We start from the raw sequence: 25,195 nt of genomic DNA, 5'->3' as shown, positions 1-25,195 counted from the left end.
GGAAGTTCAAATAGGTTGTCATTTTATGTAATCCAAGAAAAATCTGTGATACAGGTGTCATTATGCTCATTTTACAGGTGAGAAACTAAGAGTAAAGAGGGTAAATAATCTTGCAGGTAGTACAGAGCTGAAATTCCAGCCCAGGACTGCCTGACCCAGAGGCCAGTATTCTTTTCCAGTACTTCATGGTCGCTCCGTTCTGGATGCTATTTATCTCCCTTCAGAGATCACTGGGGCTGGAAACTCTATCATCTTTCCCTACAGACCGTCCCATGTTGTATGAACCTGAGGGTGAAGAAACTCCTTGCTTTTCCATTGTTTTAAGTGGCTTGCGTTTCACCCTCTGCCTTCTGTAGGAAGTGGAAAACCACGGAGCACTCTAAGAAAAGCTTCATGGATTTGATGGTAGTAATTAAGTAGCCACTTAATCGCTTCTACTTTTCTGAAAAAGGGTTCAATCCCTTTAACCTTTCCTGGGAGAGCCTATTTTAAGATCCTTTGACATAGAACACATTTTTGCTGAAGCTCTGGACCTTACTCCTCAGCCAGAACATGAGTTGAGGCAGCTCCCAGACCCAAAGTTTCTCTGACTTCCAGAAAAAAATGGACTCAGCTATGTTGACATCTGCTTTTCCTCTGTGGGACCTCTGGGCTACTGCCAAACCCTCTCTACCAATATGACCCCTACATACACACACACACACACACACACACCCTACAACCACCCCCACAACTCACACAAACAACACATACACACAAAAGCACACAACCACCTCAACAACATACACAAAAGACGTACCCCCAACAATGCATACAAACAAGAACACACACACACCAAACACACCCACACCAATAACATATCCACATACAACACACTCTATATACACAACCAACAACACACAAACACACATGCCCCAACAACACACATACCACTATCAACACACACAAATGCACAATAGCACACACACACCAACATCCCAGGCCCATGCTGAGCCAAGGTTTTGCTTTTCAGTGGCAGCCACTAGAGTCCCCTTCTCTGAAGTCCTGGCACCGGGAGCCTGGGCTTCCTCTTCCCGCCTGCAGCAGACTCACGTCATTCTAGCTTTGAAACCCCAGCAATCTAATCACTGTGTTTCTTCACTCCCACAGACAAGAGAGGAATGTGATTTGCTGTTTTTGAAATTCAAGAAATGAAATAGAAATGAGATCTGTTTTCTTGATAACTTTGTCTCCCCATACTCTGGTTTGTGGAATGATCCGGCTTCTGGTTTAATTGGCCTGTGACTGTTGGCTCCCATGTAGGCTCTCCTGACTTTCTTTTAACATATCAAAGACACTTTTAAAAGAAGAGGAAGGAAAAAGAGAAAGCTCTGGATACTGGAAAATGGAAGATTTTGTGTATGTGGGCCTTTCTATAGCTGTCAGAAATTTCTTCAATGAACATGAATTCACTTGGAAATCAGGAAAAATATCAATAAATGTTAAAATTAATTCTAAGTCATTAAAAAATAAAATAATGGCCATATCTTTATCAAGAAGATATAAATAAAAAGAAAAGGTGAATGGCAGTAATAATTAGACAAAGGAGAATTCATCATAAAGCCATCTTTGGCATAAAGGATCTTTCTGACATTTTATGTTGATAAAAGGTACAATGTAGAATGAAAGTATTACAGTAATAAAAGTCATGCAAAGAAAGCATAGCATTAAATATAAAAAAAAAACACAAAAATTGACAGGAGAAATCAACAGAAAAATAATTGTCATTAGGAGATCTAAACACCAGACTGACAACCAAAAAGAAAAAAATAGGACACCAAAGTTTGAAATACTATAACTATTAAAGTAGATTTATAGGCAAATATTGAATTTTGTTTCTTAACAACAAAGAATAAGTTGTTTTTAAAATTGTTTTTGAAACCCTGAGAAAAACAAACAATAAATAAGGCCACAAAGAAAACTTTCATAGAAAATGAAACAAAACTAGAAAAAAAGTTACACAGGTTTAAATAGGAATAAAAAATATAAACCCTCCACCACTTAAAATTTTTTAAATTCCTTATAAGTATTTTATAAAAAAATAAATCAAAACTATAATGGCAAGCTATTTAGAAAGTAATAAAAATAAAAATATTATATATAAGCATATGGAATATGGCCAGATCAGTACAATGGAGTATGTTAAACCAGAGATAAGAAAAATAAATTAATCATATAACAACAACAAAAAATAGAAATAGAAAAATAGAATAAATCCAAACAAGCAAAAATATATAAGAAAGGTAAATATAGCAATTTATGAAATAGAAAATAAAGTATGATTGATTAAATGTTTTTAATATTTTAAAAAAATGAACATGCTTTTCACCATTAAAATCCAGGAAAAGAGAAAACACAACAAATAATGTTAGAAATGGAAAAGGGATATGAACACATTGTGGAGGAGATTTATTTATTTATAATCCTTACCTGAGGACATGTTCACTGATTTTTATAGAAAGGGGGGAAAGGAGGGGGATAGGGAGAGAGAGAGCAAAACATCAGTGTGAGAGAAACACATCAATCAATTGCCTCCCACATGCTCCCTGACCGGGACAGGGATGGAACCCGAAAGCTAGGCATATGCCCTGATCAGGAATCAAACCCACGACCTTTCGATGTATGGAACGACACTCCAACCAACTAAGCCACACTGGCCAGGCTGTGGAGGAGATTTAAATGGAAGAAGATATTGTGTGTTGATCGTGTAAAAATATTGGTAAATGAATGTTTTTCTGGAAATTGCTAAAATTGATTAGATAAATTATACATATCCAAAAACCAATAACCTTGATAAGGAATTGACAAAGTTATTAAACAACTCCTTTAAAAAATTCTCTTGGTCCAGATGGCTTACCAAATAATTCTTTTGAAATTTCAGAAAACATGATTTCTATGTTATGTAAACCATTCAGGAATATAAATACAGTTTGAAATCTACTAAATTTTGTTTATCCATTTGTCTGTTAATGGACATTTAAAAACTAGAGGAACAGTAATTTTACTCCTAGAATCTATAAGAGAAATGAAACATATATCCACATGAGGACTTGTTTGCAAATATTTGTAGTAACATTATTCATAATAGCCCCAAACTGAAAACAATCCAAATGGCCATCAACTGTTGAAGAGATCAACAAAATGCAATACATCCACACTATTCATCAATATAAATACATATTAAATAAAAAAATAATTAAATATGTGTTATTATAATATGCTAAAACATGGATAAACCTGAAAAAGCATTATGCTAAGTGAAAAGAGCCAGACATAAAATACTAAATAAAATTCAATTTCTATGAAATACCTAGAAAAGACAAATTTATGGGGGCATAAAGGGAAGTGTTTTATTTGTTTATCAATAATTGCCTAGAGATAGGAGTGGAATTGGGGAATAATTATAAATGAGCTTCAGAAAATTTTGAGGGGTCATGGGGACTGTTCTAAAATCGGAATGTTCTAAAATTATTTTGAAATTGGTGATAGTTACCTTTATAATGAGATTTTATGGTATATAAATTATACCTCATTAAAGCTGTTAAAAACAGCTAGTTATCAAACAAATACAAAATTATACCAATAAGATTCAATTAATAGAGGTAAACAGCTATTCAATTAGTAAGATTTTAAAAAAAATTTAGTGTGGCAAAGGTTCAGTTCAAAGGGTGCCACCAAGCATAGCAATTGGGATATATGTTGGTACAATGCTTTATGAAAACAAAATTTTTGAATTGTTAATAGATTTGACTTATTAGTTCCATTTGAAGAATATATCTCTCCAAAAATAAAAATGTGTGCTGTAAAGGGACGTACATTACAGAATTCTTTGTGATTTAACTACGAGTTAGAACAGCCTAAATATCCAACATTAGGGAGATGGGTACATAAATCATAGCACACCAAACAATGCAGTTCACAACTTGCTAAAAATCATATTTTCCAAGACTACTTAAGAACATAGAAGAATGCTCAAGAAATTACGTCAAATGGAAAAGAAAAGTAGGGTCTAAATTTTATACACACACTAATCCTAAATGAAAAAAGAGGTGTCTATTTATGATTGGGAGGGCGTAGGCCAAATGTTGACATTTATTTTCTGGGTGATGCAATTATGGATAGTGTAATTTTCTATTTTTTTCTTATATATTTTTATTGATTTTTTAAAGACAAAGGGAGAGAGATAGAAACATTGATGTGAGAAAGATACACTAATCGGCTTCTTCCTGCACACCCCCTACTGAGGATCGAGCCCGCAACCTGGGCATGTGCCCTGACCAGGAATCAAACCAGGACCTCTCAGTCCATGAGATGACGCTCAATCCACTGAGCCACACTGGCTTGTCTGGATACTGTAATGTTCTTTCCAGCACTTTTTGTTTTGTTTTATCTAAATTATTTTTTATTTTTTCCTGTGGGACAATTGATCTTGAGCCTGCAGGGAGCAAACTGGCCCCAGATTTCTCCAAGTCCATATTTCTTTGCCTCCAATTCTTCTGTGTTCAAAGACAGGGAACCACCGACACATCTTTGTAGGAGGTATTTTTAAATCTAAATTCTTGACAATAACCATGTAGTATTGCTTTATCATTTGCAAATTGGAGGTTCTATTGGAAAACCGTAAATATTATAAAAATAACAAAAATGATTAGGATGGAAATTACTTGCATCTGTACCAAATGCAGCTTTCAAATAAGAAGTACAAGGTCTGTATAACACCAAACAATGCAGTTCACAACTTGAATTAACTATTCACTGAATAGTTAAGCTTCCATTAGGCAATGGTGAACTCTATTCTACTTTGCTTGCCTTCTCCCTGTCAAGGGAGGCTTAGAGCAATGGACTCAACCTAGTATGTGGGGGTTTATTTCTGGCAGTGGTGGACCTTTAGGACTGAGAAGCACTATCCCACCTTTGAGTGGGGGTCTTTGACAACCTAGTCCCACAATAGTCCATAGTTAGCCTCCTGTTCTCAGTGGTGATGTTCTGTTGTAAATAACCAAAGGACCTGTTTCAAAACACCACATAGGTGGGAGACACACTCTACCACCCAGAAGCCATCCATGGTGGCTCCCAGACCCATGAGCACCCAGAAGCCCTGGGCTCTGAAACATAAAAATCCTCTTTCTGGATTTCTTTTTACTTTGAAAATTCAGTCTTTTGTATAAGTAACTTAAGTGTGTGAGTTGAGGTGGAAAGCAGAAAAGAATCAGAGGGGCAAATAGCACAACCACAGGAAGGGAAATTAGGAGACAGCAACTAAATGAGCAAACTCCAAGGTGAAGCAGCCTCGGAGCTAATGAGTGGGATGTGCCAAGCCATCCCTCTCTGAAGTCACGTTATTAGCTGCTCCACAAACATTTTCAAACCTAACTATTTAAACAATTAAACAAATGGAAAAGAAACTAGATTCTTGTATAAAAGTTCCTAGGGCTTTGGTCTGTATTACTAATAAACTTACACCAGCCCCTACCACCCATCTCAACAGAGTGTGGTGGAAGCCAGCTTGGTAACGAGGTTTTGCCACCCGGATGAGTGTGCTCATTAGGGAAGCCACTCGGTTTGAAGACCCACCCCAGCCAATCTGATTGCAGATTTTATTGAAATAATTTTATAAACAAGTCTTCAGACAAGGTTTAGTCCTGATGAATCCTCCGAGCTCATTACCACCCTCAGGAAGAAATTTGAAGAGATAAAAATTAAAGTCTAGGATTAAAACAACACTTTCACCTTAGGCAAAACAGTCTCCCTGTGCTTCAGATTTCTCCCTCTGTAAAACGAGGATAATGATATTTCCCTCTCCGGCTCATCAGAAGAGCTCATGAGAAGTTCTGGAGAGCATCCTTGGCAGTTGGGAAAGAAGGTAACACATAAACCTGATTATTTTTAATAGCACGAAGAATATAACGGTGATAAACAGATGTCTGATCTCTCTAAGACAGGGTAAAAACAATGTTAAGGAGAGGCATACATATGGTGTATGATAAATCAACTGAATGTCTTGGAAATTCACCTGGATTGAATTAGAAAGCTGTTCTCCCTCCATCTTTTCCTTAGATACTAGAATTTATCTTAGATTTTAGTCCAGTGACATTTCACCATACAATCATTAAATATACTTGTTGCAGCTGCTACTACAGAATCCGAGTGACCTTAGACAGATGTTTTCGTCCTAAAGCATTTGCGTAGCCATCATATGCTCCCAGTGTGAGAACAACTGAACAATTTCAAAGTGGCTTCACTCCTCTGCCTCTCACCAGTTTGTAAGCCAGCAATTTTCAACCGGGGTGCCTCGGCGCACTGGTGTGCCACAAGAATTTTTAAAACATGCAACACCTGACTAATCAGGGACACTGACCTCTTTACCCTTAGACTGTCAAATAAAAAATGACAGCAACCAACACAACAATAGCCATCCAGTGTGAATGAATCATTGTCAGGTTGGTAAAAAATATATTTTTTGGTGTGTTGCAGAGTTTTAGTAATCCATTTATGTGTGCCATGAGACGAAAAAGGTTGAAATTCGCTGTCAAAAGGCAGAAGATGTTAAAATTGCTGTTGACCACCAGCTGCACAAGCTCAACAGAAAGAAATGTGCCTGAATTTTAAGGTAATTCCAGAGCCAACCTCAAGAGTCTGCACAGAGCCTCACATTGAAGAAGTGTGAAAGAGCTGGATGGGGCTCAAGATGATCGGCATATCCCTTTCAGACGTCAGTGACAGCATCTTCTGCTTCTACCCGGTTTCTTATTTTTGCATCAAACATAAATAGTAAGTGAAGAAATGTAATTCAATAACAGAGCTTCACATTCCTGAGATTAGATGAAAGGGATCCTTAGCTCTGAGACACAAAGACTAGAAGAAGGAAAAAAAAAGGCAGAGACTAAAGGAGAGGTAAAAAGCAGACTTCTGTTGGAAGATCTCAGGCATCCGAGTGGCTGATCTGAGCATCACAGAGTCGCCCGGAGCATATGTTACTCTGGGTTCAGCTACTCCATGTCCTATCAGATATTTCTTATAAATAATTAAAAAGTGACTAGTTGCCAGGGCCAGGTTCAAATGGATTGAAGGGGAGTGTGGGTCACCTGTTTTCAGGCTGAGAGACTTAATGAGAGGGGGCGCTGCAGATGCCCTGAGAGAGAAAGAGAGAGAGAGAGAGAGAGAGAGAGAGAGAGAGAGAGAGGGCTCTCCTGAGGGATTTCAGGGCAGTATCCACCTCTAAGGCTCTGTGTCCACGCCACCTTCCTCTAGTCCACCTTTCTGGCTCCGAGGTCTTTCATGTGCTTATTTGATTCTCCTTTCTCAATTTTCGGCCGCCCACACGCTCAGCTGAAGGGACTCACACTCGCCTTCTAGAAAGCAGAGAGCCTTGCTGGCCCCGATGCTGCAGCTTCTCCTTGGACACAAGGAAGCCGGGGGTGTTTAAGATAACAGCATCGCAGAGTGCAAACGGCCCCCACAGTGGAGCCAGAGGAACCTATGAGATCATTTGGAAAAGCTTGTGAATTCACTGCCATTTGCCTACTTGGCTTTGGATGAAAAGCAAATCTTAAAGCTGCTCAAAATGTGTCTGATTCATCTGTAACTGAGAATGAGACCAATCAGGGATAAGAAGTGAGTAAAATCCTTGTGATCACAGAGCCAAGAGAGCCTATTTTAAAGCACTTAATGTATTTTTTTTCTTAAAGATATATACACCAACTGTAATTAAGCTCTCCCTTTCCTTATGATCTTGGCAAGATGTTAAAAAAGAGATAGAGGGAGGGAGTCGACTTGCCAAGTGGATTTTTCTAAGCGTTCTCAACCCTAATTAAAAGTCCTTTGTGCAAGGCCAACCAGCAGTCAGATTCCTAATTAGAGTTGAGCAAACTGCAGTGGTGAACTGTGGGTTTCTCTGAACCCCAGAATCGGGGGAGAAAGTCTGTCCATCTCCATGGGGACATCTTAGGAAGCTCATGCACACGGGTCTCCAAGGGCAGTACCAGGAGGGCCAGCGCACAGCCCTGTTCCTGTTCCGTCAACTCCTTTTTGCCTTGAGATGGGTCTGTGAATCCTGTACATCGTGTTGCCACCTCTGTTTTGTGTGTTGGCTCTAGTATCACCAGGAATTTTACCTTTAAAAAAAAAATCTGTCTTCAGAATCTGGGATTATGTGACGTGAGATTTACGTATATTAAATGCTAGTCTTTTATGGTTTATGTCCACATAAAGACCATTCTGCCAGTAACTGGCTTTCCCTGGAGTCTTGGGAATCAAAATAGTAAACACGCAGTCTTTACTGCGTGCCCCGCACAGCTCTGAGAGCCCTGTAAACACTCACTCGACCCCCACCAGGACCCCTGAGGCAGGTTCTGATGTTTTTCCCGTTTCACAGGGAAGAAACTGAGGCAGAGAGAAGTTAAATAACTGGCTCAAAGTCCCCTGAGTATGTGAAGGAGCCAGTGTTCACCTGGCGTCAGTCAGGTTCTAGAGCCTGTGCTCACGCCGAGGGCCCTGAGCCTCAGCACTGCGTCCTCGCCCCGCAGTGTGGAGCAGAGGACGGCCGATGCCACAGTCCCAGGCCGATGCCACAGTCCCAGCCCCGCACAGCAACGCTCCCGGGCGCCGCTCAAACTCCTGCTCCCCCTCGCTCCCGCCACCCCCACCCCCGCCCTAGCTTTCTCCTGACTGCCGAACCGGGCTTTCCAAGATCCACATTTCCAACTGAGACCTTCTGAAATGTAGGCCTGGAATAAAGAGGGTCTACTGGATGTAAAAATAAAGAACGTTACTATTTTTCATTCCCAGAACTGGGCTGAAAGCAACAATGGCATTCTTGTCTCACCCAGTTAGGGACAAAGCAGCCAGAGCCACGCACCCAAGGGGGATACCACAGAAAGGAACGTGCGCACTTGGCTCAGCTCAGCTCTTACATAATTCTCCATTTCTGGATTTTCTTTTCAGAAATGTATACAGTCTGAAAGAAGGAGTAAGTTTTCATAATTATATAATTTTCATTTCCTCAAGCTTTCATTTGAGTCAGATTCATACAGTTTAAATGGTAAAGGCTCTTGCCCTGGTCGGTTTGGATAGAGCATCAGCCCACAGACCAAAGGGTCTCGGGTTCAATCCCCAGTCAAGGGTAAGTATCTGGGTTGCAGGTTCGATCTCCTGCCCTGGTTGGGGTCATGTGGGAGGCAACCAATGCATGTGTCTCTCTCACATAGATCTTTCTGTGCCCCCCCCTTCCACTCTTCTTAAAAAATCAATGGAAAAATATCCTTGAGTAAGGGTTAACAACAACAACAACAAAAAGGTAAAGTCTCTTAATGGGTTTTCTTCAAATTATTGTTGGATAGTTTTAAAAATAGATATTCTTTACCTATAGATTTTTACTTTCCATTAAAAGTATAAAATGTAAATGTGATAGTGTCAAACTCTTTCAATATTATAATATGCAGCGGAGTTACCCACATTGCAAAAGAAATACTTCTGTGTATTCCAGGGAGTTGGCTGTTTGCAAGATGTTTTTTGGGTTGGGGGGCAGCATGATGAGGAGATGACAGTCTGGGAACAATGGAAGAGGAAGGAAGGAAGACAGAGACACCAGTAATCCTGGGAAGGGGGAGGGGAAGAAAAATGAGACTAGGGAGAGAATCTAGGCAAGAGCGAGAGCTCCCAGTGATAAGCTTTCCCCCCAGAGACAGGGAAATTCTATGGATCTTATGAAAAAGGAAAAAAGCTAGACTTTGTGGGAGCATGGGCAGATGAGGGTGTCTAGCTGTTGGGTTGTATTTCCATCCACTGCTAGGGAGGGGTTCTTCTCGGGGTGATGCTGAACTGTTGCTGGAGCTCCTGTGTCCAGCTTCGCATGGAGGTGCTCGGATATCGCCACCACATCCGTTCACACAATCCAGCAGGAAGGGTCCGAAAAGGGGGGAAACCCACAGATCTCCTGGTTGTTTTTCACTTTTCATATTGTGTTACAATTGTTTTTATGCCTACATCCTTTACTTGTCTATGAAGCACAAGAGCAGGGACTTATTCAAATTGACATTGTCATTGCATGGTATATAGCTGGCCCTCAATGTTGTTTGGAGATGATTGGGGGTTTGCAGTATCAACCACACTGCCCTGTGTCATGCCTTTTAGGTAGCAGTCACTTACTAAATGTTCACTGATAAAGTTCCTATACAATAGCAAGTCACATGTTCAAATGTTCAAGTTCTGAAATAACAAAGCAAACAGGGTAGGAAGTCCAAGACCAGAATCACAACCCTTGAAGACCTCCCAGAGGAAAGAATTATGCGGAAAATAATAATGCTTGAGAACAATGAACAAATTTATTTCTGAAATACTAAGGAACAAGACAATGCCAAGCATTTCAGGATGTCTCCATCTATATTTACCTTCAAACGTTTAAGTTTCTCTCCCCTTTGAACATCAGTGAGACATCTCAGGGTTTTAAAAGCAAGTCTGAGGAATTAGCCCAGATGCCACAACCATACCTAAACACCAGTGAACAGTTTCCATTCATGTGAGTGTTGATATGTGTAATTTATATGCCCCTCAGGCAATATGTGTGTGTGTGTGCGCACGCACGCATGCGTGTGTATGATCTAAGTCACAGAAAAATGTAGTTACCTGATTACATTAAGAAGTAGTGTTCATAGCCAGAGACTGATTAGATTTTAAGATTAGTTGTGTTGGTGTTTATTCTTCTTTTCCTGTAAAACATTCTTCAAAGCTATGATCAGACACCAATCCAACCTGGAAGACACCTTGTTACTTTTCTCTTCTATCCCAGCTTATGTGCCGAATATATCCAGGCAGTTTGCTGGTTTTACAGACCTTTACTCACAACAAGAGTCTTCTTTCCCTAGTTAGTACATACATGATTTATTCTTGTCTGTGTTCAGTAAACTTGGTTCCATGATTGCTAAATGTCTTTTGAAACAACATTGTTGAACTGCCCCTCTTTCAGGAGGAACATGAGATACAGGGTAGTTCAGTTTTGTTTCCTGGATATCAGGATGGGTATAAATATTCTCGAACCAAATCTTGTACTCTAGTGCAATAGGGAATAAAAGGAGGGCAAACCAGATTCAATGGCTGAATGTTTGCTTTGGACGAGGGATGTCAGTTTTGCAAAACAAAGGGTAAGTAACAATCTTCCAAAAATGTCTTTTGAGAGTGTAGAGTAGAACCTGCCGTTGGAGCAAAGAATCTGGACAGACAGGATCATAATATGGAGTCTCTGCATTCCTTTGGGCTTTACTCGTCCGGGAGACGTGTGCAGGTAAAGGGATGGGATCAAACGTGAGTGGCTTTACTAAAGAGAGCCAACACTGTTGAGGACTTGCTATGTCCATTCACTGACCAGTGCTAAATGCTTGGCATGGATTCTCTCCTTTACTCCTCAACAATAATCTCATGGGCAAGGTCTAGTAGTATTCTCGTTTTTCTGATAAGGGAGCTGAGTCTTAGAAATTTTAAGAGACTTGCCTAAGTTCAAACGGCAAGTAAGTGTCTTTATTTACTCTGCAATAAAGCTCCTAAAGAAGGGATTTGTATAATGTGAATACCACTTTATGGTTTATAAATCTTCTTTCACTAGCATCATCTAATTTTACTCTCACCTTTTCCTGTGGGGTTGGTGGCATTGCCCCTATTTTGCAGATGAGAAAATAGAAGCTAAGAGTTCTATAGTTCACTTGGCTACCTACTAGATAGCAAGGAGTCTGATGAGAAGTTAGCTAGAGAATTCTCTGTGGCAGGTGGCTGAGCTTCTTGTCCAGGACAAGTGGCTTAGCACAATGGGGAACAAAGAGCTCTGAGGACGAGGGTCCCTGGCCCCACCACCTTCCACATAACCTGGGGGCTCTGTTTCTTCAACTGTAATATGTCTTCTTCTTAGGTCTCTTTTGAGGATAAAGTGAGTATTGTGAGAGTTGTGTATTGCCATGCAAATGTAAGTAATGAATAATATTATTAAACAGCCACTCTTTTGCTTGTTCTGGAAGCATCCCCATTAAGAGCATAAACTTAAGTTGTGTCTTTCTCCCTCTTGTATGTTGTAAGGTTATGGAATAGGGCAGCATAGTCGAATAAAATTTAAAGAACTGTTCTTCCATTTATCTAATTTCTTTTATATTTTACTGAGGTATAATTGACATACAACACTAATTTCAGGGCTACAACATAATGCTTCCATATTTGTATATATCCTGAAATGATCATCATAATAAGTCTATTACCATTCATCACCAAATAGAGTTAAATAATTTTTTTCTTATGATGAGAACTCTTAAGATCTATTCTCTTAGCAACTTACAAATATGCGATACAGTGTTATTAACTATAATGGATGTGGTGTACATTATATCCCCATCACTTATTTATTTTATAACTGGAAATTTGTACCTTGTGACCCCCTTCTCCCATTTTGTCCACCACCCACCCTCCATACCACCTTTGGCAATCACCAGTCTGTTCTCTATATCTATAAGCTTAGTGTTTTTTGTTTGTTTGTTTCACATATAAGAGAGATCATATGGCATTTGTTTTTCTCTGTCTGACTTATTTCACTTAGCATAATAGCCTAAGTGTCCATTCGTGTTATTACAAATTAAACAATTTCATTCTTTTTTTTTTATAGCTGAATAGTATTTTGTGTGATATATATATTTTCTTTATTCATATTTCAATGAACACTTAAGTTGTTTCCATATCTTAGCTATTATAAATAATGCTCCAACGAATATTAGGGTGCATATATCTTTTACAGTTAGTGTTTTTGTTTTCTTCAGATAAATATCCAGAAATGGAATTGCTGCATCATATGATAGTTCTATTTTTTATTTTTTGAGGAACCTCCATATCGTTTCCACAGTGGCCATACCAATTTACATTCCCTCTAGTAGGACACAAGGATTCCCTTTTCTCTGCACACTCGCCAACACTTATTAATTTTGTCGTTTTGACAGTAGTCATTCTAACAGTTAAAAGGTGATAGTTCACTGTGGTTTTGACTTGCATTTCCTGCTGATTAAGGATGTTGAGTATCTTTTCATGTACCTTTTGGCTATCTAAATGTCTTCTTTGGAAAAATATTCAGGTCCTCTGCCCTTTAATTGGATTATTTGTAGGGGGTTTTGAGTTGTATGCGTTCTTTATGTATTTTGGATATTAACTCTTTATCAGATATATAATTTGCAAATATTTTATCTCATTAAATAGGTTGTCTTTTGACTTTGTTAATAGTTTCATTTGTCTGATTTCTATTCCCATAATATTGCTACTTACTTATGGAAGGATACAAATGTGTAGTGATTGGAAACGGAAGAAAAGAGAAAGGAAGTCAAGGAGAGCTAGCCAGATAGTAATACAAAAAATTCTCCTAAGGAATAAATATGTTACAAATATTCAAAACATTTTAATCTACCAGCCTTGGAAAAAAATATTCCCTGGTTAAAGAACAAAACATCTTATGATGATAATATGTTATTAGGGAAAACATCTTTCAGGCACACTTAAAAAAAAATCATGAAAAAAATAAGCTCAGAGGTGTGTTTGCTTTAAACGTTACTGATAGAAATATCTCTTTGATGGTAGTTTTATTATGTTTTCCCCGAAGACATGCAGAATGTCTGGTGATGATGCAGGTTGAGTGTGCGGGAGCCTCGCTGGTGACATGGGTGGGCTCCGCTCCACGGCCCTCTCTGGGGCAGCATTCTGCTTCTCTTCTTTTACCCCCCACCCCCACCCTGGATTCTTTAGCCAAGGCTTCTAGCTTGGGAAAAAAAGCAAAAAAGGTTTTCAACCCACATTTACTGCTTTTTTGAAGCAATCACATCCAGCTTAGCTCAGGGTATGAGAAAGCTTAGTAAAACTTAACATTTTGGTTCTTGGTGACCGGCCAGTTCACATGCTGCTGAGTAAGCGAGGGTCCTCTTCTCTAAGATTCGCAGCGAATCCCTGACCCTACCCTTCCGGTATTAAAGAAGCTTCAGAGAGTGGAGCAACACAACATACACAACTGAAACACGGTGTGCTGTGAGCAGCAGGCATGTACTGGTCAAGGAATTAGATTACTCAAGGTGGTGACTCATTCCGCAACTATGCAGTGTTTGCGGTTGAAGAGAAACCTTTGCCAGAGAATGACTAAAATCTATTGGCAGCATCTCTAAAGGAATCATGACTGGGCCTAAACCAGTGAATACGCAAGTGTGCTTTTTTTTTCTTCATCTTTTACTGATTCAAGACCGAGAGTAAGAAAACACCATCCCTGTTGACGTCTGCTATTACAGCATGGTCTCCGGGGCATTCCCAACAACCACTCTCAACAGGGCCGAGTCCAACACCTATCACCATGTTTGGGCGTGGTCGTGTGTGTGTGTGTGTGTGTGTGTGTGTGTGTGTGTACTTGTAGTTAGCAGAATGAATAAATCAGACTTACACAAATTGTTAGAGGCATTTGTTCTCAATAGTTTAAAGAAAAACCTAGAGGAGAAAATTTCCAAATTTGGTTTTTGTTTTCATTTTCTAAGGCTCACATGAAAAAATATGCACTACAAACAAAGTAGCTTAAACAGCAGACAATTTATTTTCTCACAGTTCTGGAGGCTAGAAGTTCAAGATCAAGATGTTGGCAGGATTGGTTCCTTCTGAGGGATTTGAGGGAGACTCTGTTATATTCCTCTCTGTTAACTTCTGGTGGTTTACTGGCAACCTGTGGTGTTCCTTGGCTGGTAGTAGCATCACCCTGATCTCTACCGTCACCTTCATGGTGTTCTCCCTGCATGCATCTGTCTCCAAATTTAGAATTTTTATAAATTGGATTTGGATTAGGGCCCACCCTGCTCCAATATGACCTCATCTCAGCTAATTACATCTGCAATGACCCTATCTCCAAATAAGATCACATTCTGAGGGGTAGGGGTGTAGGACTTCACCATTTGAATTCAGGGGATAGAGACAAAATTCAGCCTATAACAGTTGCCTATCAGCCTTAGATAATATATTACAAAAGCAATACATTTACTTAAAATTCTGTGGTAATTTCAGTCTCTATAAAATTCAGAAAAATAAACTTCAGAAATTTTAAAGAGTTTGAATATATTTCATATATAAAGAGGTTGGCAAAAGTAAGTTTACAGTTGTGAGTACACAAAATACGGAGTTTATTCTTGCATTATTACTTTCTAATTATTGTTTTATTTTCCATATGAGCAACTGTAAATCTACTTTTGCCTACCCCTGTATGAGGAGTAACTACTTAAAATTGAGAGACTCTGTAACCCCAAACAGAGTAATTCAACTAAAGAAACTTTTTTTGAATTATCTGGGTACAAGGCGGTGTAAATACATATGTATTTGTGAATACAAACACCACACAAACATCTCCCTATAAATAATAGTGTAAAACATAAAATTTTAATTTACCAAAATTGTGTAATAAAAGACAAATTTGGTACCTAAAACTTCAAGACTTCAAAACTTTAGCTTTGAGGTTGCCTAAGGAGCATATTTCCTTCACAACAATCCTTAGAAAGGGCGCATGTGCCTGTGTGAGCACATCTAGGTACACCCACACCCCAAGAGTGCAGTGTGCCCGCTGGGCCTGTGTTGTTTCCAACACTGAGAAGGTCATCATATAAAGGAAGAGCGTGACGCTGAGTCACCATAGTTCAAGAGCAAGATGAGCAGAAGCAAAATAGAGTTCCAGGCGAGTCCTAAGTCCCAGGAAGTTGTCAGACTTCCCTAGAGAGGACCTTTATCTCTGACTCCAAGCACATAAAAGAGCATATTGGCCTTGAAAGTAATAACCCAGCCCGTCAGTAGGGACTCATTTCTATCTATCCATGAGCTCTGCACATCTGCAGGTGAAGTCATAGCCTGTCTCCTGATTGGATTAGAGGCTTAGTAAAGGAGAGTTGGCATTCTTAACACATCCAGTGGATGAAATCACTGGGGAGGTGAGTTCAAGCACTAAAAGTGAGGTTCTGACCTTTCTTTGTCGGAATTTCCTTTGCTGGGGCCTGGTCCCAAACAGTCTATCATAGCTAAATACTCTCATTGTGTCTCTATTACTTACATGGAGATGAATTATGAGCAAATTCATTCATGGCTACCCTCTTATTGTCAGTTATAATAGCTTGTTACTTTAAGGTCTTTTTCGCTCATTGTGTTGCTAAGAATAGCAAATTCATACAAACACAGCCAGATATGTTTCTTCCAAGCAGGCTAGAGACTTAGAATCATAAAATTTTATAGAAGAAGGTGACCTTGGAAATCATCTAGTTCAATCCCTCATTTTACAGATAAGGAAATTAAGTTGTATAGAGGTTAAGTCACTTGTCGAAGGTCAGCAACCAGGAAATGGCAGAACCAGGGTTTAAGCCCATTTCCTGACCCTCCCTTCTCTACTGAAACTACCAGTATGATGATCCCAGAGCTGGGCTGTGAACTAACAAAGAACTATCCTAAGTAGGCCCTCAAATAGAATTCTGTTCAATGAATTAGTTACTTGTTTTCTTTTCTCTGTGGGCATTGGTCTCTGGTAGATATCTTCAAAGCAGATGTTAATGACTTCATTTTAATTTGTGGGCAATTCTAAATTTTCCAAAAGTTAAAAGGGCTGCCTAAAGGGCATAAGGAAGCAAATGTGAGTTATTTGTAAAAAGGAAGAAAAAAAAAAGGGTAGATCTTCAGATGTACCTCACCATTCTCTTTCTCCACGTAGTAGTCCTCACAGGACGTGATCACATGTGGATGTGATGTGAACAGCGGCCACTATCAACAAGCCACGTATTCCATCCTCTCTCGTTAAGAGTTAATTTACCAATAGAAGAAATATGGAACTTATTTTAGATTTCAACCACCCACCTAAAAGTAGTTTCATGCTTTGTATAAAAGTACTTCTTTTTTTATTAAGTCTGGGATCTTTAAGGCTTATGCCCCAAATATTTCGAGTCATCTAGGAAGAAATTGTATTTCCTCCTGCAGAGATTTAGTGCTGCTTCTGCCAGAAGCTGGCGGAGTGTTCTGTTGGCAAGCAATGTAGGGCTGGGGTCTAAAATAAATTAATTTGAGTGTATTTGCCTGATTTTAATAGCTTGACCTCCGAGTGTGTGAGCAGCAAGGCCGGGAGGCAGCGGCAGGCCATGCACAACCGAATTAAAGAGAAGCCCTGGCATCGCTCAAGAAAGCCTTCCCACACCTGCCTCTCATTTCCTCTAGTTATTTCTGGTAATGAAAATTGGAACCGTTGCTATATATTTTGGGGTTTAGAAGGTCTATACATTTTTCTTTCATACAATATGCTTGTGATTAAGTACATGTCTCTGTCTACAAAAAGACAAGACCTAAGTGTTCCTGGAAGAATAAAGAAAAATTCTTAAAGTATACTTCCCTCAAAAAATAGATGTTTTCTTCCCCAATTCCAGCTGGAAGGCGCTGCCATGCTGCAGCCTTCCTACCTGTCTTCTGACATGTTCATCTACAATTCTCTTTATCTTTCTGCACACTGGCTTTGCCCTTCATTAGGGACTTGGATGGCAAAGTGGAATAATAATATCAGCTCGTTTTAAAGAAGCTGAAGGATTTCTCAGGAAAGTTGAAAGCATTTGGATGGGAGAGCAGCCCTTCCCAAATTCATTTTTCACTTGGGCTTTTTATTCTCCAGTCATCTCCCAGGCAGTCCTGATGTCTGTATAAAAAAAAAAAAAGAAAGAAAGAAAGAAATGTGTGACTCAAAAATGCCAATTGGAGCCTTCCCTAGGGAGCTCTTAGCATAATTTGTGATGAGTTTAGGGCTGGAATTTGGCCCAGTCCTGAATCAGTCCTTAGGTGGTCCTGGCTCTTATTTTCATGTTGCTAGGGACAGCCTGACTATCTTCTTATCATTGTCTGCCTTCAATTGACATTCTGAAGTGCAGCTGTATTGATGATGACTTTCCCCTCCCCTCTCTGGTAGCTACTTGGAATCTCATTGCCAAGGAGTAATAACATGATATATATTCATATGCACATATGCACAAGCTACTGTGCTCAGTATTTGCATTTGCCTACACGTCTGCTGTGCAAGGGTATGCCATGCGAGAGAGTCCGCCTCCTCCCCCTCCCTGCCATGTGATGTCTATATATTTATGAGTAGGAGAGAGAAGTCCTTGGATATATGAAGCTGCTCGCAATTTCCTAATGGAATCTGGCAGAAGAGCTTTGCAACAGGACAAGTTCCAGTAAAAAATGTGTTCATAGAAGTGCTTCCCCCTTGTGCCTGTCACATATTTGCCCTTCGGAGCATTGAAAAGATTAATCATGGAATGAACTGCATTTTCTTTCTGGTCAGCCAAGAATAATACTCTGCTGAAGAAGGGGATCATCTTATAACTGTTCCTTTTCAAACTGGGTTTATCATGGGGGAAGAGTCCAGGTGAACGAGATCCTGAAGGGAGGAAGGATCTTGTTGTCTATGGCCAGGTCTTCTGCAGCTGACTGTAGGTTTCGAGGTGAATGTAGGAATGTTCCTTAAGGAGAGAAATTCAGGTTACCAATGGGATTAGAAGTGGATGAGCTTGAAACGCAGTAGGCTTTTCCCTCGAGGAGCTGCTGCTATGTTGGAAGGGCATTCTGAGACGAAGAGCCTTAACTATTCAGAAAGGGCTTCTCTGCCTCCATTAATGACATGATTTTTTATTGTCCTAGCCTATTCCTGAATGGACCATTTAAATCATGGGTCTTAAAGAAAACCTTTGCAAAGGTCCCCTTCTGTCTGCATCCATACTCTCTGGACTTTGCCCTCCATCATGGCCCCGGCACGGCAAGGGCTGTTGGGATGAATGAATTGCTGGGAAGGAGATTTATGATGGTTAGAGAGGCCAACATATGGAATCCACAAATCCTGGAAACATCTAATTTTCTGCACGCAGACTTTTTAACTGAAACTTTATCTACCCGAGGTCCATGTTCACAAGTGAATGAGAAAGAAGCTGCTTGCTTGGGAAAGCTTTTTTCTCAATTTACCTGGGATAACAAGGCCCTTTGATCACACACATCTCATTCTGCAGACTCCATGGAATGAAATGCTACAATGTCTCGACACAGCCTTGAGCAAAAAAGGGGCAGGAAAAAATATTTCTAAGGAGCAAACTGATTTTCACACTCCTCACAGGGACAATTTTTCTGTCATTCATTTTTTCCTTTAAATATAATCCTTAATTGTATCTGAGCAATTGCTAATAGATATAAAGATAAATGAGGACTCTATAGGGTGGGGCACAAGTAGGTTTACAATTGTTCATATCAGAAATAATACAATAATTAATAAATGCTAATACAAAAATAAACTGTTTTTTGTGTACTCACCACTGTAAACCTACTTTTGCCCCATCCCGTATTTGTTCCGAGTTCACCTAAAGGGTAGAGCCAAAGTAGAAATTCTTTTGCTGTGGGTGTTTTCAAAAGATTTGAGTACTCCACATGACCGCCATCATTCTCCTCATGTGGATGTCTTGCCCTAGGTGACATGTATGAAATGTGATGGTTAAACATCTGCTGTGGCAACATTCCAGGTATCTTAGGGGAGGATTCTGAGAGCGCCGGCAATGGCTATCAAGACTAGCAGATGGCAGGATGGCTGTGAGAACAGGCTGGGGATTCTAGAGTTGGTTCATATAAAACAGGGTCAGAAGAGGGGAATAAAAGAGGTAGCCACCTTCCAGCATCTGGAAGCTTCTCCATGCTCTAAGCTGGGAGAGCTGCTCCAGTGTGATGCCCTCCACATGTCCGTGCCTCCTGAAGGGACAATGGCCCTAGTGGCTTCCTTGCCAGAGGTTGGGGGACCAAAAATGTCAGCTTTGTAAGTGTCTGAAAAGGTGAATGAAAGGAAGAGAAAATTATGGTTGAGATTTATTAATAGTATTGTTCAAATCCTGTCCATTTTTATGATTATTTTTTTGTCTAGTTACTCTTTCAGTTGCTATGGGATGTGTGTGTAAAAATCTCCATCTATGATTGTAGAATTGTCTACTTCTCCTTTTGTTTACTTTATTTCATGTATTTTAAGCTCTGTTATTAGGTGTCTATACATTTATTACTATTATGTCTTTCTGTTGAATTATGAAAAGGCCCTCTTTTCTTCTGGCAAACTCTTCGTAATGACATCTGCTTTATCTGATATTATTATAGCCACTCCAGCCTTCTTATCCTTACTGTTTACATGACATACCTTTTCCCATCCAGTTCATTTCAACCTATCTAAATCTTTACATTTAAAATATATCTCTTATAGGCAATATATAGTTGAGTTTTACTCTTTTTCCATTCTGAACAACTCTACCTTTTAATTAAAAATCACATTTGTTGTTGTTGTTGTTAATCCTCGCCTGAGGATATTTTTCATTGATTTTTAGAGAGAGTGGAAGGAAGGGTGAGAGAAAAACATCGATGTGAGAGGGACACATTGATTGGTTGCCTCCCACACGACCCCAACTGGGGCTGGGAATTGAACCCTCAACCCAGGCAAGTGCCCTTGACTGGAATCGAACCCATGGGCTGATGCTCTAACTGCTGAGCCAAACCATCCAGGGCTAAAAATTACATTTAATGTAATTGATATGGATGGATCTAGGACTAACATTTTCCTATTCACTTTCTATTTGTACCAGCAAACATTTATTATGTACCATTAAGAAAAGTTACCTAAAGCTTAGAAATTAGGGAAGATGGATGTGTGTCCTCTAAAGTTACCCTAGAGAATTGTCTAACAAGCCCACCTAAGGCTCAGCTGAAGGTCAGGGGACGAGAACCCTGTTTGACTTACTATTTACTATGAAGGAAACTGGGGTGCAGAGAGGTTAGTTAACTTGCCCAAGCTCACCTGGGAGTACGTGTTGGAGTTGGAATTTAAAGCCCAAGTTCATGCTTTTGATCACTTTACCATACTGCCTCCCACTGGTTATTGACTCATTATTGAGTTTATGGACAATTACCAGAGGAAGTAGGGAGGGCTGTTGCTCCTTTTTGCTAGCTGTGGTACCTGCAGATGGCATTTTCCGTTGAAGGGAAGGGCAGCTGTGTGGCACCTCAAGGCACATGTGAAGTAAGCCCAGGGGTCCCAGGGCAGTGCGGCTCAGCCTGAACGCACAGTGTTGGTTCATTCTGTTGATCAGGAACGCTCATGTGTACCACTGCCGAACGCATGGTTAGACGCACAGAGAAGACACGCTGTTGTCAGGAAATGTTGCGCAGCATTCTGGTGACATGCATTTATTCTTCTGTTTGGAAAGAAGAGTGGACTGAGGTGAAAGGAAGAGAGTACGACCAGCCAGGAAAACACACTGAGGTGGCAAATGTTGGTGATGTTTTAGCACTTCCTCATGAAGCAGCATGACCTCCTGCCACCCAGACAGGCTCTTTCTTTAGATTTTTCTTGCTCGTTTGCCACAGCTGTTTGTTATTTTCTTAAATGTTAAGCTTTTTATAGCTCTTCAGTTACTTATAAAAAGTATCAGTTATTCAGGCCATACCGGCCCTGGCTCGGTGCTAGTCTAATGAGCAGCGAGAACACTGAAGGCATATTTGTGTTCTGTTTCCTTACCGCCCCAGCCCCCATGCTCCCAAGTTTCCCTTTGGACTCAAATGACTCCAGATTTTTGGAATTCACTAAAGAGGCGAACCACCAAGTTGGTCTCTGCTGCTTAAGAATGATTCATTGCTGACTCACCTCCCTTCCTGTGTTAATTTGATTGGCTTTCCACCATTGCGTGAAGAGGAGAGGAATGGGTAGGGGTGGCACCTCACCCACACACGTGACCGCTGCTCCTGGGGGCGCAGAAGGGACTCAAACCTGTACGGATGCACCTGTAATCTCTTCGGGGAGAAAAAGTCTTATCTTTGTCATGCAGAGAGGAAAAGCCCAGGGCTTGGTGTACCTTCACTGAGTAAGTAGGTACTATCTCTCCAATCTGCAACCACGGGGAAAGCAGTTAGGACCAGTTTCAGAAGGGATCCTGATAGCATCAGGAGGAAGATGCCAGAAATCACATCAAGAACACAAGACAACATGTATGTAGTTGAAGAAATTGGACAGTCTTTCCTGAGCTTGGAGGCCTTTACACGGTGTCTGCATCATACACACCTCTTATATGATAACTACAAAATACTTGGGGAAATTGTTATGATCTTAGTGCAAGAGGACGTCATTGAATACAACATGGGAGGATCCTCTCAGGGGAGCCAAGGTGGAGAAAAGCTGCAAGTATGCTCTGCACGGAGGTTCCCCAGCTGTGAGCCAGAACTTGAGGGCACTTGGAATGATTGCAAGGTTGTCACCAAGCATTTTTGGTTGATTTAATGAATAACTGTCCTACATATGGGTAATATTTTTCACAAGTAGGTATATACTGAAATGATTACTGAAATATTAATTTACATACAATATCAAATTATTGGTGCTTTTTAAAAAACAACAGGAATTTATTGATTGATTTATTTTTACCTTAGTATAGCTACAGGTTAGAAGCTGCTGTTCTAGCAAGTCATTGGCTTCATATCTAGAACGTGTTACAGAGAAACTCCTTAGGGGCCATTGGCCAATTATTTGGGATGAAAAGAATCAAATTATGGTTTGTTTTTGGGAGACCATACCCTCAGCCCTTCTCCTTGGTGTGGGAAGAGTTAGAAAGGAGGACAATTCACCTAGCATGTTACCTGGGATGATTTTGCAGAAACACGTCCCCATTACACATGTTTTGAGGTGGGAAACAGACTGACTTCATTCCAACCAGTGGTGATCTGGATTGATCCCAAGTGTCAATCTTGTAAAAGATCTATTTATAGAGCAAATTGAATGTGTGTGTGTGTATATATATGTGTATGTATATATATACACATATATATACACACATATACATATATAAACATATATATACATATATATATAGCTTAGAGGATTTTATGTGTACACACATTGCAATCTCATGTTTTTAAGGGTCTATATAATATAATGACTAATATTTATTGAGCATTCAATACATGCCAGAAACCATTCTAAACACTTCACATGTGTTACTTGAACAAACCTTTGTAGTAGCTATTATTATTTTTATTTTATTCATGAAGACATTATACTCAGAGAGTACGATAACCTGGCTTATGGGCACATATATGGCAGAGACAGGATCTGAATCTAGACTTCCTGACTTTGGAGCCAGCACTAAACCACTATACTATATTCATTTCATGTCAAAAGTCTGACTCAAAGTTGGGATTTTTTTAAAATTATGAATTAACATTTTAAAGGATTGTCTTTCCCCTCATTTAATTTAGGATTTAATTTTCCTTTCTTGTTTGAAAAGCATTCTATTCTGTTAAAATCTCTCTCATCTCTCTCTCCCCCTCCCTCCCTCTCTTGATTATCAAATATATAAATTTACACATACCAGTTTTCCTAACTCCGTTTAGTAAAACCTCTTATTACTTCCTTGAGGCATTGTCTCAGGGGTTCTGTGGCATAAATGTGGGAGTTTCTGTTTTCTTTTCCTGGCCTTAGTTCACCAGTCTTTAAAGTGGAGCCACCTTGACTCTAAAACCATTATAAAAAATAAAGTGAATTAAAGAAGATACACAAATGGCCAGTAGGCTCAAAAAGATACTGAACATCATTAATCATTATGGAAATGCAAATTAAAATATTGAGATAGCATTCTACACTGGAACAGCCAACATGCAAAGAGCTGACAATACCAACTGTTTGTAAAAATACAAAGAACTAGAACTCTCAAACTGCTGGTAAAAATGCAAATGGCACAGCCTCTTTCAGAAAAACCGTTTGGCAATGTCTCACAAAGTTAAATATACATTTACTATATTATTCATCAATCCAATTCTAGGTATTTACCCATGAGAAATGAAAGCTTATAACCCACACAAAGACCTATACATAGGTGTTCATAGAAGAGTTTTGTTCACAATAGTCTCAAACTAAAAACAACCCAACTATGTATCAGCTGCAAAATGGATAAACTAACTGTGATATATTCATATAATAGAATATTACTTGGCAATAAAAATGAATGAACTACTAATAGCCATGACAACATGGATGAATCTCAAAAGCAACATACTGAGGGAAAGAAGCTGGACAAAAATCACTATCTACTCTGTGATTCTATTTATATAAAAATCTAGAAAACGCAAATGTGTAGTGACATAAAGCAGATGCGTAGTTGTCAGGGGTGGGCTTGGGAGTGGGCTGGGCATTGACCATAAAAGGGAAGGAGGGAACTTTGGGGACAGTTACAAATGTTCTATATCTTGATTGTAGTGGCAGCAATCATGTTTGTCCAAACTCATCAAGCTGCACACTTTAAATCACACCTCAATAAAGCTGGTTAGAAAAAAATGTGCACAGACCTTTGCAACTGAGCTGTATATGAGACAATTGCATTTAAAACTCTAAGGTTTGCATCTAATGACTTCAACCTAACTCATTTCACCCAATGTTTAATGAAAAGGTTTATGGTTTAAAATATTTCTTATCTGTCATTTTAAAATTGAAGTTATTTCTTCAATTGGGAAAAAGTGATGTTTTGAATTTAATGTATAAGAAATATTCAGTGAAAGAAAGGAAAACTTGATCAATTTTTTCATAACCAAAATGACTCCGTATTGTTTATTCAGTGATCATACAGTCCTTTAGGCGTCTGTGCATCTTTCTATTGGTTGGGCCACTGTCACATTGGATCAACTGTCTCGTGAAGACCTTATTTAGAGTATTGGAATTTTTATGGCCCTACCTAGGTGATATACTGGTTGCCGTCTGTGTCCCCTAACACCAGAAATTCTCCATGTAGATCAGAGGCTGAATCTGAAGACCTACTGGGTAAAATTTAAGGCAGAATTTAATGATAAGAAATCAATTGTCTGAGGGCAAAATAAATTATCCAGTTTATTTTGTAAGTTTGTCTATGAGAACCAATAAAAAATATAGTAGTTTTTCCAATCATCTTACCCCCCCCCCCCCCCCCCCCCGAAGTCCACTTGGTCTCTTTTTCAGTCAAAATATATCCAGTCGGGGCTTACTTTGAGCAAGCGTTGTGCTAAGTACCATGGGAAATACAGAGCTGCTTCAGCTATGATGATCGCAATCCTATTTAGTTCAAGTTCTACACTT

The 25,195-nt window shown here is 39.5% G+C and overlaps 1 non-coding gene across 1 annotated transcript; it reads right to left on the bottom strand.

Annotated features, from left to right (window-relative positions):
• Positions 1 to 4,449: 4,449 nt before the first annotated feature.
• On the bottom strand, positions 4,450 to 4,580 carry LOC118622127. Its single transcript, XR_004957946.1, has one exon. It is a non-coding gene; the product is annotated as a small nucleolar RNA SNORA38 (small nucleolar RNA).
• Between the last annotated feature and the right edge of the window lie 20,615 nt (positions 4,581 to 25,195).

Source organism: Molossus molossus, unplaced genomic scaffold, assembly GCF_014108415.1.
Source record: "Molossus molossus isolate mMolMol1 unplaced genomic scaffold, mMolMol1.p scaffold_m16_p_8, whole genome shotgun sequence".
NCBI lineage: Eukaryota > Metazoa > Chordata > Mammalia > Chiroptera > Molossidae > Molossus > Molossus molossus.
Note: the sequence above shows the minus strand (reverse complement) of the source record. Positions and strands in the feature narration are given on the sequence as shown.